Genomic DNA, 13988 nt, shown 5'->3' with positions numbered 1-13988 from the left:
ACTAGTCAGCGTTTTTCTTCGAATCAAGAGGTGATTGCAGCTGTAGAGGGGTATTTTGCAGATTTTACTGAGACCCACTACAGGGATAATGATGCTGGAGCATCACTGGAATAAATGTATTAGTCTTAAGGGAGATTATGTTGAAAAATAAAAATTATTTTGAAATTATAAATTCGTTTTTTCATTATTGGGCCAAGAACTTTTCAGATGACCCCTCGTGTGTGTGTGTGTGTACTTTTAAGATGGCATCGTCATCTTAAAAGCTGATAAGGGGAATGCAACTTTAGTTCTAGATAAAATAGACTACCGAGAAAAAATCTTGAACACTGTTAGAGTCAGATAGTTATTCGGAAATTGAGAGGGATCCAACAAGAGAAATACACAATAGAACCAATAATCTCCTACAAAAGACCATAGAAATTCCAAGAAATACATGGCTTTCTATCCGTTCTTTACACCCACTCATTCCAAGGCTATATGGTCTCCCTAAGGTAGACCATATAGCCTTAATGCATAAAGAAAACTATCCACTGAGACCTATAGTAGACAGCATTGACTCACCCACCTAAAGGTTATCTAAATATCTGGCGTCATCGTTAAAAGCTTATGCGGGAAAATCTTCTTATATTAAAAACTCAACAGATTTTGTCTCTAAAATCAAGGACTTAAAACTCAAATCTTCTGACATCATGGTGAGCTTTGATGTGGTAACACTCTTTACCAACATTCTGACACAAGAAGTTCTCCATATTTTAAAGAACAAGATTTCAAATAAAATGTTCTCTCTACTATCTCACTGTGTAAACTCTGGCTATTTTGAATTCGAAGGTAAACTTTATAAACAGGTCAAAGGATTAGCTATGGGAGCCCCCTCTCTCCTATATTAGCCAACATTTTTTTTTGAGGATTTTGAACAAAAGGCAGTCTCCTCTTTTAGTTTAAAACCAAGAATTTGGCTTAGATATGTGGATGATATATTCCTCATATGGGAACATGGTATTGAGAATCTTCACAGGTTTCTCAACCACTTAAACAACCTCCATCAGGATATCAAATTGACCATGGAGAGTGAAGAAAATAGTTTCCTCTGTTTCCTAGATGTTAAACTCACTAAAATGCCTGAATCAATAAAAGTCTCTACATTTAGAAAGCCAACACACACAGACAGATATCTGCATGTGTCCTCACGTCACCATCCAGCGCAAAAGTTGGGTATTATATCAACTCTTGCGAATTGTGCAAGATCTGTGCTGTCAGATGAAGAACTAAAAAAAGAACTACAACATCTTAAATGGACCTTTAAAAGCAATGGCTACTCTTTAAAAAGTATCAACAAACAATTATCCCACCGTCAACACAGAGACACAGGATGACTCCAAAGGTTATATCTCCTTGCCATATATCAGCACACTATCCAAAAAACTGAGTAGAATCTTAAAGAAATTTAACATACAAACATGCTTCTCGACTCTTCCAAAAATAAGATCAAGTATCAGCTACTACTAAAAATCTCACAACCTCTCTACAATTCCCAGGTGTATACAAAGTCACATGTGAGAGCGGAAAACCTTACTATGGCCAAACGGAGAAATCTATCCTCCTACATCTCGAGGAACACCAGAGAGACATTGCTTACAAGAGAACCAGAGCTACTGCCCTATCAGGCCATGTCTTGTTTTCAATAAACACGAACAACGAAAGCCGCCAACATGAAGTAAATTGGACAACAACTTCAAACCTACACATTTGCCATGACGAGGTAGAATGCTGCATTGTCAAGTCAATGTGGCGTTCTACCTCATCGTGGCAAATGATGAGATAGAATGCCGCAATGTCGAGTCAAAAGAAATCACCTTGGACCCTCTTCATATGAACAATAATCTCAGCTATAATTTGTCTGACTCTTTCAGCTCTACTATCAGATACTGGAGATCGCATGGTTCCACACACGCACAAGTGTACAACAATAGAACTTTAACACGGACTATAGCTCAAGTTCATAATAACTGTAATTTAGAGTCGAATATTATAGCTTTATAATTGTATAGCTTTAGAGTGTCTCAATGTTTTTTTTCAGTGTAATTTAATAGCTTTCTATGTTCTTAACACCTGAAGAAGTCGATCCCGACGAAACATGTTGCGTTTTCAAATCTCAATTTATTATAATTCTCGGATTTTTAGTCAGTTTATATTAAAATGAATATATATATATGATACAAATGTGTCAGCAGAAATGATATGCAATGAGAATAACAAAACATTCTGTGATCACATGTCATGCATGACAAAGAGCCTGCAATCAATACAAATGTGTGTGTTTTGGGATTTCAGAAAATTTGAACAATTTTTGTGCAAATTGAAATTATTAAAGTTACCTAAAAGTGAGCTTTAGTGATTTGAGCTGTTTGCCTAGTTAAGTCTCAACAAAAAAAGGAAGGGGGTGCTTAACAGTCAAAGATATAACTTATCTTAAGGGACAAGATAAGTTATATCTTATCCCTTAAGATATAACTGAGAGAAGACCTTCACATAGCCTTTAAGGGAATGTGGAAAACTGACCAGAGCTTCTGACCTAATGTCCAGTCCTCACCTTCTCGTGATGTATCCTGTTAGGTATCTACCTGAATACTGAATGAATGAGGATGGGCTGGCAATTTGGGATTTAGTCGACCAAACTGTATTCTTATTGGCTTAATTATTATTATTATTATATCATACCTCCAGGGAGTCCAAAAACTCGTCGAGGGAGGGCATCAACTCTACACCTCTTCGTCTTACTACTCCACCAACCTTCATCATCTAACACCAACGCCATCTACTGCCGACTACCACCACTAGTGCTTTTGCAGACAATCACAAACACCATGCCCACAGCGGGATTCGAACCCGCAGCCTTTTGGCTGGAGACCGTATATGCTAACAACTCGACCAACCAAGTCGATTATAAATTTTATATAATCCACAGTATAAAATGATGGTACAACATGAGAGAATTTCATGCTAGTTGGGGAGTTGCTCAGTTAAACAAGGCCCCATTGTTTTCGCAGGAAACCAGGGCAAAGAGCGAAAAGTCAGCTACTGGAATAAATCCAAAAATACACCCCAATTCAACATCACCTGAGTTCAAGATCAGTACTATCAACATAAGAAGACTGAATGACAAAGAAATGGAGCTGGCTGAGGAACTGGATAAGTACCACACTGACATAATAGACTGAAACAAAAAACAAATAGGTGACTGAAACAAAAAAGACAAAACTGGTGAGATCTTTCTGAGCAATAAATACAAAATGCAATATATTCTTAAGGTTCGGGGTGCTAAAGGGTCAATGCTGTATAACTGAGAGAAGACCTCCACATAGCCTTTAAAGGAATGCGGAGAACGGACCAGGGCTTCTGACGTAACATCCAATCCTGACCTTCTCGTGGTGCGCCCTGTTGGGTATCTATCCTGGATACTGAATGAATGAGGATGGGCTGGCAGTTTGGAATTTAGTTAACCAAATTGTATTCTTATTGGCTTAAGCCAAAATACAAAATGATGGTATAACATGACAGAATTTCATGCTGGCTGGGGTGTCATCCGGTTAAACAAGGCCCCTGTTGTTTACGCCAGGGAACCAGGGCAAACAGCGAAAAGTCAGCTACTGGAGCAAATCCTAAAACACACCCTAACTCAACTTTCACAGAGTTAAAGATCAGTACTATCAACATAAGAAGCCTGAATGGCAAGGAAATGGAGCTAGCTAAGGAATTAGATAAGTACCATATCGACATAATAGACAAAAACTGGTGAGATTTTTCTGAGCAATAAACACAAAATGCTATATTCAGGCAATGACAATCAGATGGGCACAAATACACATGGAGAGAAGAGGCAAGGGAAAAAAAAAACACATAGTTTCATTGAATATGTTATTGTCGATAGTGATGTTTTCTCCCTGTTGCAGGACACCAGAGTGTACACAGGATTTGAAATTGGAAGTGATCACTATTTAGTCTTGAGCAGGATAAAATTGAATTTCATATTGAAAAGGATAACATGTAAGAAATTTTTAAAGAGAATAAAAGTTGAGCAGCTCTCAGATGTGAACTGTAGACTAAAATACACAAAGATTATTGAAGAAAAAATGAAAGAGTTTTAAAATAGGAACCAAACCTTGAAGATTCAGTGGCAAGCCTTGAAGAAAACCCTGATTGATTCAGCCAGAGAGGCATGTGGTGAGGTTCTCTGCAAGGATAGAAAAATCAGAACTCCATGGTGGACACAGGAAAAGCAGTGAAGGAAAAGAAGAAAGCATATCAAAAGTTCCTGGCAAATAAGTCAGCTTGTGCTCTTAGAGAATACAGAGACAAATGTAAGAAAGCTAAACACTGTGTAAAATTAGCTAAACAAAAGTCATGGGAAGACTTTGGTAAGAACATAGAAAATAAATATCAAGAAGGTGGCAAAATATTCTGAAGGTTGTTGAAGAAGCTCAGAAATGGAGGAAAGAGTGTTGTAAAAGGAATTAGAGATGATAAAGGTGACATGAAAACTGGAGAAAAAGATATCCTTGAAGTATGGAGTAATTACTTCAAAAAAACTGCTAAATGAAACAATCAGTGACAGCCAGTGATAAAAAACACTGACCAAATATGCAATCAGAAACAAACACATACTTGAAGTAGAAAAAGCCATCAAAGGCTTGAAATGTAGAAAGGCAGCAGGAGTAGATGATATTCGACCAGAAATGCTGAAGTATAGTGGTATAAAAGTCTTACAGTGGCTGCACTGCATAGTTCAAAAGGCCTGGACAGAATGACGAATTCCCGATAATCGGAATAGAGCTCTCACAGTACCCATATATAAAAAGGGAAATAAAACTGAATGTGAGAATTACAGAGGTATTTCCCTACTGAGTGTTCCTGGTAAGATTTATGCAAGTATACTTGAGAAACGGTTGAGAAGAATTGTGAAAGAAAAAGCTTGGTGAAGAACAAGCAAGATTCAGGCCAAATAGAGGCTGTCAGGATCAGATCTTCACTTTACGACAAATAGTGGAGAAATCATGGGAATATAACAAAGATCTCTATTTAAGTTATTAGATATATGAAGAGCCAAAGGCTTCAATTCGGCGACATATGACTTGTTTAAGTTAAAGGATATTACATCCCATATCGTTTCTTAGCCGAATAAGAAACTTAAAGAGTTTCATGCCGAATATAGTAGAAACTATATAAAGTTCGGCGATTCCAAGCGTGAGGAAATACCTGGATACTGCAGCAACTGACCCAGCTTGCACTACCTTTAGGGTCAGTTGCTGCAGTATCCAGGTATTTCCTCACGCTTGGAATCGCCGAACTTTATATAGTTTCTACTATATTCGGCATGAAACTCTTTGAGTTTCTTATTCGGCTAAGAAACGATATGGGATGTAATATCCCTTAACTTAAACAAATCTCTATTTAAGTTTTGTAGATCTGGAAAAGGCATATGACAAGCTGCCAAGAGAGAAGCTGTTAAATATGCTACAGATTCATCCCAGCTCTATCAGGAAAATTGCAAATCCTGAAGATGGAACCCCAAGCTTCCTGAACTCGCACACCCAATATCTCGGGAAGAGGTACAAATAGCCTTAAAACTTACCAAGAATGGCAAAGCTGCAGGAGTGGATGGTATACTCCCTGAATTCCTAAAACATCTTGGTCAACATTGCCAAACATGACTGGCTGCCCTTTTCTCAGAAATCATCATGTCTGGTAAATTACCAAAGCTGTGGTAGGAAGCCGAAATAATTGCCACGCCCAAACCAGGGAAAGATCCAAATGAAGTGATAAACCTATGACCTATCTCCTTGCTTTGCACCACCTTTAAGCTCTTTGAAAGAATTCTCCTTAAAAGAATTTCACCACTCATTGAAAGAGCACTCCAAACTGAACAAGCTGGCTTCAGGCCAGGAAGAAGTTGTTGTGACCAGGTCCTGGGCCTGACAACTCAAATTGAAGCAGGCTTCCAGAAGAAACTTAAATCTGGAGCCACTTTGATCGACCTAACATCTGCTTATGACATTGTCTGGATCAGTGACCTCCTCCTAAAACTAGGAAACATTATAAAGCGTAAAAAAACTCTACAACTTTTTGAATCTGTTCTCTCCAACAGAAAGATCCAGGTTCATGGTGGAAAAAAGAGCAGGCCCAGATTCCTTCACAACGGTCTTCTTCAGGGCTCTGTGTTATCCCCTATACTTTTTAACATTATGTGTATGATCTACCTCATACCAGATCAAGCAAGTATATGTACGCCGATGACTTAGCAATCTTACATCAATCCACCTCCTTTACCAACCTAGAATCAACCTTGAATACAGACCTGACCACCCTGGAAGAGTACTTCAAGCAGTGGTACTTAAACCAAATCCAACAAAAACAGTGTCCTCAGTATTTCACCTGTACAATGCAGAGGCGAATCGACAACTCAACAACCTTTCCTTCTGTGAAAAAATGGTAGAACATGAGCCTCACGCAAAATACCTTGGAGTGAGCCTGGATAGAAGCCTAACCTATAAAAGGCACATCATCAACCTCTCCAATCAAATTAAAACCAGAAATAACATCATTTCAAGGTTTGCTGGAACAACCTGGGGTTGTGGTGCATACTGGTCCAACAATCTTCCAACAAATGGCTTCTTGGTAGAAGATCCCTGTGCTCCGCAGTCTGGTTTTGATATTCCTAGGAAGATTTAGTCATCCATAAACAGGATCAGAACTAGTCAGAGCAGATGTGGCTATCTTCTACATAAATGGGGCTGTCAGATCACCCTTATTGTGATTGTTCTCCTGTGGCTCAGACAATTACTCATATTGTGTACGACTGCCCAAGCCCCCAATTTCACAGTGGTGACCTACAAGACATCCACAAGGTGACGAATGAGGCCTTGAATTGGCTTTCGAGCCTGGACCTTGACCTGTAGTTGGTATGATGGTGGCAGTGGTTATGGAGGAAACAGAAGATCACAGTTCCATCTCACCACAAAGATGTTATTCTCGTAGTTACTCTCATAGTCCTCATCATAGTATCAGCAGAACTCCTCCTCACGTTAGAAGATAATGATACAGTGTGAAATGGGCCTCCTCTAATGGATCAAGTTTTCTCACACAAGACACAACTGCTCTCTACTTAAACCTCGGATACAGCTACTTTTATACTGTGAGAACATGCAGCAGGACGATAATTGTCCCTGGCTTAATTATGACAAGTTACTTTTGCTTTATATTTTTTTAAAAAAAGGAAAGACTTAGAAAGCAGGTAGTGCCTTTTATGTAATGAACTTTAATATGTTAAGATTTTCATCACTTGTTTCTGGAAATTGTCATTGTGCTTTTCACTTACCAGTTTTCATGTAGCCATAAGCATAAATAAAAAAAATAAATGAGGCATTCTTTCAAGCAATACTTGATATAATGCTATGAAATATAACAAAGATCTGTATTTAAGTTTTGCAGATCTGGAAAAGGCATATGAGAAGGTGCCAAGAGAGAAGCTATTCAAAATGCTGCAGTTGTATGGTGTCAGTGCAGCATTATATCAAGCAATACTTGGTCTTTATTTGAGTTGTAAGTCAGCAGTTAGAATTGAAGGAAGTACAGGAAGATGGTTTAATGTTAAATCTGGTGTGAGACAAGGATGTACTTTATTTCCTCTGTTATTCATTATCTATATGGATCACATTACAAAGGAAAGTGGTATTAAACATGATATCAAAATTGGAGATGTTAATGTCAGCTCTTTGCTTTATGCAGACGATGTTACACTTCTAAATAAATCTGCTACAAGTTTGCAAGATTTCCTGACTAAACTGAATAACTGTTGTAACAGATATGGTATGAAGCTCAGCAATAAAAAGACAAAGACGATGAAAATAGGCAGAATCGTTGAAAACGTCAACTGCTTTGTGAACGGAGAACCTGTGAAACAAGTAAAACATTTCAACTACTTAGGCACAATTTTTAGTGAAGATGGTAAATTAAATATGGAAATAGACAATAGAATCAACAAAGCTGGTATGGTTGGAAGTCAATTGAATAAATTCATATGGAATAAGAGAGAAATTATATCTAATTTCTCTCTTATTCCATATGAATAAGATCCATAATTCACATATCAATAAGATCCATAATTCACACATGTATATGTACGAATCTGAGGATCCACAGAAATTCATATGGATCCTAAAATTCATACATATATATATGTGCAGTGGTTAGCTATAAGGGGCTCGTGTGAGCCCTTTGTTAAATATTTCGGAAATTTTCAAGCCCCTTGTTCTTTTTGTTTAATAATCTTGTAGAACTAGAAAATACCACCGTGGAATGTATACATGCTACTATAATTGCTACTTTAAATTCATATGGATTTTCTGATAACTATATAAAAAAATCATTTCATTGCATTTTGTTCTGATGGAGCCTGTGTAATGTTAGGAAACAAATCAGGTGTTGCAATCAAATTTCTACAAGAATTTCCCAACGTTGTGATTTGGCATTTGCTCACCGTTTACACTTAGCATTAGCTGATTCGATAAAAAAACATTAAGGAAATAAATCATTTTGAAATATTTATGGATAAATTATATGCTTTTTATCATCAATTACCAAAAAATCAACGAGAATTAAATACGATTACAAAAGACTTTGGTATCGAAATTTTAATGATCGGCTGTGTGTTTGGACCACGATGGGCAGCTTGCAGTTTACAAACGGCTCTTGTTATGTGGAGAAATTACCCAGCTTTATGCAAGCATTTTGCATCGAAAACAATAAATATAAGGGCTTTTTAAACCGACTTCTCAATTTGGAATTTTTTAAAAGATCAATCATTAATGATTGATATCCTACAGGAATTATCATATCTGTCAGAAGCTCTACAAAGTCGCAATATTAGTATTATAATGGCTAAGTTAGGCTTTTTTTTTTTTTTTTTTTTTTTTTTGCTCCACAATGCGAGCCCTTTGTTAAAATTTCCATAGCTCACCACTGTACGTGTGTGTGTGTGTGTAATTGTGTGTGCGTGCACTGAGTTGAGATGGAAAATGTAGTTTTTATTGTGAGTCGCAGTCAGAAAAGTTTGATCTAGATTTTTATAAACATCTATACCCTCTAGTCAAACATCAAACCAACAGTACTGGTTGGAGAGCATTGGCATTATTCACATGGTCAACTAGGTCAGCTAATCACCTAAAGCCTTAAAGTAAATTCAGTCAATTCCATCACATGCTGCTTGTAACAGATATCCTTAGTAAAATTTTCTTACCATTTTACCTACATGATTTTTTTTTTCTACATTGTTTCAATGATTGCACTTATTATACCCATTAAGCTAAACTGTATGCAGTTCACAATCTACTTCCTACCTCTAAAGTAACTGGTATTCAGTCTCAAAAGCTGCTGTCCATAAGATACACGTTTCTATCCTCTTCTCATGTTTTCACTGTAGTTGGTTCAATTTCTCTCTTTCCTCTCTCTCTCTCTCCCTGGTCTGTACTCTTAGCTAACTATACTATGCCCAGTTTAATCCAATTCCTGCAAAGAGTTTACATATACTGAACGATGAACCCTTTTTTTTTTCTTCATTAGCAAACTTGTACAATAACAATCACTTCAACAGATATGCAACCCTTATATCCTGATCAAATGAAATAAACAGCCTGTGTTAATTATTATTATTATTATTAAACAAGACCTCATGGAGTCAAAGACTCATCTAGGAGGTCCTTTTATCTCACACACATCTCATCATACCGGGTCTTAAACACATTCAAACTCCTTGCAGACACCACACTCTCAGGCAAGGGATTCCAATCATTCACAACTCTGCATGAAAAAAACCTGCCTCTCACTCCCCTACTCACACCCTCTTTATACAGTTTCCAGGTATGACCTCTGGTTCTCCCCTGATCTCCCACTATTCTCTGTAGAACTTCTCCACCATTGATCCTATAACAACCCCTTACCAACTTGTAGGTCTCTATCATATCTCCCCTCTTCCTTCTCTCCACTAGACTCTGCAAATTACATCTTTTCAATCTTTCCTCATACTCGACATTCCAGAGGTCAGAAACTACCTTAGTCAGTCGCCTTTGGACCCTTTCCAACATCTCTTCATCCTTCTGAAAACCAGGTGACCAAATCTGGGCACAATAGTCCATGTGTGGCCTAATCAAAGCCTTATACAATGGAACAAGAATCTCCCTACTTCTACACGTCAGTGTCCTCCTCATCATTCCCAGAAGTCTTTGTGTTGTCTTCACAATTTTGGCGATGTGTCCCCTAAATTTTAGATCCTTATCCACTATCACTCCCAGATCTCTTATTTCCTCTACTTCCAACAATATATTCTCACCAAGCATAAATTCTGCATCCCATCTTTGTTTTCCAAATTTTAAACCCTTACATTTTGCAACATTGAACTCACATCCCCATTTGCTTGCCCAATCACTCAATTTATTCAAGTCTTCTTGCAAGGCCACAACATCTTCACTACTCTTTATGGTTCGTCCCAACTTTGCATCATCTGCAAACAACTGAATATCTCCATCCAAATCTTCGCCAATATCATTAATATACAAGTTAAATAGTAATGGCCCTAAAACAGATCCCTGAGGCACTCCACTAGTGACTTTCCTTTTCCTGGATATTGCACCCCCATACACAACTTGTTGATACCTATCAGATAGCCAGTCTCCAATCCAATGCACTAATCTAATATCCAACCCCATCTGCTCTAGTTTGACTGTCAACTTATCATGAGGTACTCTATCAAAAGCTTTTGCAAAATCCAAGTATATTACTGTGTATCCTTCTCCTCTGTCCAAGGAAGCAGTCACTTTATTGTAATAAGTAAGTAGATTACTAAAACACAACCTCCCTTTAGCAAATCCATGCTGTCCATCAAAGATTATACCATTGTTGTCAACCCAACTCTGGATCCTAGTTCTCACAAGGTTCTCCAACAACTTAACCACAACACCTGACACACAGATAGGCCTACAGTTTGATGCTTGAGTTCGATCACTTCCTTTATGAAGTGGCACAATCTTGCCCTCCTTCCACTCCTTAGGAACTTGATCGAGTGCAAGACTCATGTTAAAAAAATATGTCAAGGCAGGTGTCAACTCCCTGGCACATTCCTTCAGAATACGCGGTGATATATTATCAAGTCCCACAGCCTTATTTACATCTAGTTTACTCAACTCCCCAAACACCTCTTGCTCACTTACAGTCAGTCTCTCCTCCCCATCATCAACTGCTCTTAATCTCTCCATGAAGTCACATTCACAAGATTGAAAGATCTTTATGAACTGCTCATTAAGTATCTCTACCACACATTCTGCAACAGCTGTCTTTATACCATTTCCTCCAATCAATGTCATCCTTCCATAATCATTCTTTCTTTTGCTGGCTACATATCGAAAGAACTCCCTAGGATTCTTTTTAGCTTCATTAGCTAACTGCTGTTCATACCTCTCTTTAGCTACTCTCACCAACCAAGTCACTCTCCTTGCCTGGGCTTTGTAGAACTCATGAAATTGGTTACTTCCACTTCTCTTATGCTGCCTCCACAATGCCCTTTTTCTCTGTATTGCATGCTTAATCTCTTTATTCATCCATCTCACACCTAACTTATTTAACCTTCTCACCCGTGGTATACATTTAGACATTGCATCCACTAAATATTTTTTGAAAATCCCCCAAGCTGCATTGATCTCTTTTCTAGCTAACTCCTCATTCCATGCTACACCTGCAAACTGTCTCCTGAGCTCTTCATAATCACCCCCCTTGTAGTTCCACATATACCCTTTTTTCACAGGGGTCCTTGCACTGCTGGCAACCACCCAAGTAATCACCTCATGGTCACTTTCACCAATTGGTGGATGATTTGATACCTCATTGATAATTACATCCTCCGATGAGATGACCAAATCCAAGACCCTTAATCCTCTTGTGCCCTCTGTTACATACTGTCTGAGGTAGTTATCCCTCAAAAACTCAAGAAACTCATTTTCTTTACTTCCAGTTGCTATCTCTTCATTCCAGTCTATATTGCCATAATTAAAATCACCCATAATGATCACCCTTTTCTTATTTGCTTGGCTAATTTGACTATACATTTCACTATCACCACCATCCACATTACCAGGTCTATAACAACATCCCACCAAGTATTTGATTCTATTCACCTCTATCTCACACCATACTGCCTCAAAACCACTGGCCCCATTTCCCTCTTGCATCTCTACCTTGTATGGACATAACTCTTTCTCTATCATCAATAGCACTCCCCCTCCCTTTTTACCCCTTCTATCCTCACGAAACACATCATACCCTTCCATCTCTATTCCTGTCAGGATGTCATCCTCATCTAACCATGTCTCACTTATTCTGACAAAATCTGGGTGCACAGACGCAATTAGCGCAACCATTTCATCCGCCTTGTTTCTTATACTTCTAGCATTGGTATACAAACACAACAACTCATTTCTGGATCTACAGCTAGTTCCACTGATACCACTCACTCGATGTGATCTCTCCATGCTGGACTGGGGCCATTTCCCTTTCTGCTTCTTCATTTTAGAACCCTTTGCAATTCCATCTGTTTTCTTTTGATCCCTGATCATCCCATTACTTTCCTGCCTACACATTCTCTCACCTCCTCTTGGAGCATCCACCTTTCTCACGCTGTGTATCCCTGTCCACCCTGAGCCTCGCCGTTTTCCTGCTCCTCTTGCACACCCATTCTCTCATTTTCTATACTCATACCACTCACTTCCACATTCATTTCCACTCCTTCAATCTCTCCTGTCTTACTCTCCTGCTCTTCCACATCACTCCCCTCTCGATCTGATTCATTCTCTCTATTCACTTCTCTACCTTCCAGCAGCAGTCTCTCCAAGCGACTCACACCATAACCACTCAAATGCAGTCCATCGCTCCCATACAGCTCACTTCTTCCCTCAAACTCATTCCACACATTAACAAATTGTACTCCCATCTCCTCACACATTTCAGCCAGAATATCATTCATAATCCTTGCTCTCCTCAAGGATTAATTTGCCAACTAATCTCCTTTCTTACTACTGCAGGCTATCTTTTTTTCAATATTTATTTCTAATTTCTATACTTATTTCCCTTATACATTTGGATGGAGAACCTGTGGAACAAGTAAAACATTTCAGCTCCTTGGGCACAATTTTTAGTGAAGATGGTAAATTAAATATGGAAATAAACAACAGAATCAACAAAGCTGGTATGGTAGGAAGTCAATTGAATAAATTCATATTGAATAAGAGAGAAATTAAATTAGCATTCAACTCTTTGTGCATTTGTCCTAAGATATGTAGTTTTTTTTCTCCCTTCTGACTTTGACTCATTTTTTCAAGTACAATTTTTTCAAGCATCCAACATCAGATCCCACTCAAATTCAACCCATTCCACAAACAAATCTTTCTGTCCATCAAATTTGTCTCATACTCATATATTCAAAGCCATTCCTCCTACATAACTGCAGTCCTAACCTTCGTATAATAATAATATACTGAATGAATTCACTATAAATTTCATAATTTAAAATTTACTTTATAATTATTAGTATTCAGATCACTGTGCAGCAGAGAATAATGACATTTATCAGATGCTATGAATTAGCAAAGCAGCTAAGGCTATGAGGTCAGTGTATTATGTCTATTAATTGCATGTTTTTTTCTGGCCAATTCATTTTGTTTTTGTATAATGAAAAATCCGAGTTTCTGAGAGGGAAATTTTTGCTACCTCCACATGAGACCAAATAATTCAGCCTTAGATGAAAAGCTCTGATAACAGTTCATGTTCTAGATGTGATTCAAACTCAAGTCATTCTAGCCAGAATAAACAGATAACAAATGAGCTATAGAAGCTCACATTTATCAGAATAGTTACATAATATTTACTAACGAACTTCACATAATCCAAAG

At 38.0% G+C, this 13988-nt stretch overlaps 1 protein-coding gene across 4 annotated transcripts in view; it reads right to left on the bottom strand.

Moving 5' to 3' along the window:
- LOC150107258 (N-acetyl-D-glucosamine kinase-like) overlaps positions 1 to 13988 on the bottom strand; it is a 235193-nt gene that overhangs the window by 72133 nt on the left and 149072 nt on the right. The gene's annotated exons all lie outside the window — the stretch shown is intronic.

This window comes from Typopeltis vanoorti, chromosome 4, assembly GCF_054136105.1.
Source record: "Typopeltis vanoorti isolate ZY-2024b chromosome 4, IOZ_Tvanoo_1.0, whole genome shotgun sequence".
NCBI classification, from domain to species: domain Eukaryota; kingdom Metazoa; phylum Arthropoda; class Arachnida; order Uropygi; family Thelyphonidae; genus Typopeltis; species Typopeltis vanoorti.
This window is presented reverse-complemented; position numbering and strand designations above follow the sequence as displayed.